This window comes from Austrofundulus limnaeus, unplaced genomic scaffold (assembly GCF_001266775.1).
Source record: "Austrofundulus limnaeus strain Quisiro unplaced genomic scaffold, Austrofundulus_limnaeus-1.0 Scaffold2201, whole genome shotgun sequence".
In the NCBI taxonomy this organism is placed as follows: Eukaryota; Metazoa; Chordata; class Actinopteri; order Cyprinodontiformes; family Rivulidae; genus Austrofundulus; species Austrofundulus limnaeus.
Genome location: NW_013954603.1, coordinates 21,724 through 23,110, shown reverse-complemented (window position 1 = coordinate 23,110; position 1,387 = coordinate 21,724).

Sequence of the window (1,387 nt, the reverse complement as noted above, 5' to 3'; positions counted from 1 at the left end):
TAAACATGACTCAACAGATTTGTAAACATGACTCAACAGATTTATAAACATGACTCAACAGATTTATAAACACGGCTCAAGTAATTTGTAAACATGACTCAACAGATTTGTAAACATGACTCAACAGATTTATAAACATGATTGCAAGTTTTTTTTCACAATCACAATGAAAACATGACTCAACAGATTTATAAACGTGACTGCAGGTTTTTTCTCACAATCACAATGAAAACGTGACCCAACAGATTTATAAACATGACTCATCTGTTTTTTCTCCYGACTCATTTTCATCCACACTCTAAGAACTGAAACTTCAGGCACTCCATTAAAACCAAAACTGCTTAAATCTGCTCATAAACATTTAGGGTTGGACCTCAGAGGCTCGTGGGTTTTAGTGGCTTCACCTTTGGGACCAGAACCAGCTCCAAACCATCCAGAATCCTGATTACCCCTCCCCGCGGAGGTATAATCAACACTTTGAATCCAGTTAAACATTCTGTGTTTTAAAAAACACAACTCAGTCGAAAGAATCCTGCACTGAAGACCTCAAATAACTCTGCAAAACCCTGCAGGACTCTTTAGGATCCTGTAGGACTCTTTAGTACCCTATAGGACCCTGCAGGACTCTTTAGGATCCTGTAGGACTNTGTGTGTGTGTGTGTGTGTGTGTGTTGGGGGTTAAACGCTGCACCAATCAGCATCAGGGGTCACTGAACAGCGGTGGCGGCAGGTCGGCGGCGGCTCGGGGCCTCTTCCTCCTCACCCTCAAACAGCCAGTCCTGCAGAAATAAAACAGGATATTCTGCAGCTTTTATTTTGAAGGGCTGTGATTGACAGGTAGTGAGAAATGAAAACARAATAATGTTATTAAATTACAACGTTTTAAAATAAAACTGCTTCAGCAGCAGGTCTGAGGATGAAACAACATTTGTATACAACCATAGATGAATAAATCTGTATCTTCAAACCTTTTCAGTTCTGGTCCTGGTCCTGGTTCTGGTTCTGGTCCATGTGAAACCTGCTGGGAAGTTGGAGCTAAGTTGAGCTAAAGGGGAAATAAAATAAATACATTTAAACAGCCTCTAACAGAAACAATTAAATGTGACTAAAGACATGAAAACGTGACTCAGCAGGATTTTTTCTCACACAGTAAAATCATGACTCAGCAGATTTATAAACATGACTCAACAGATTTATAAACATGACTCAAGTGATTTGTAAACATGACTCAACAGATTTGTAAACATGACTCAACAGATTTATAAACATGACTCAACAGATTTATAAACATGACTCAAGTGATTTGTAAACATGACTCAACAGATTTGTAAACATGACTCAACAGATTTATAAACATGACTCAACTGATTTGTAAACATGACTCAAC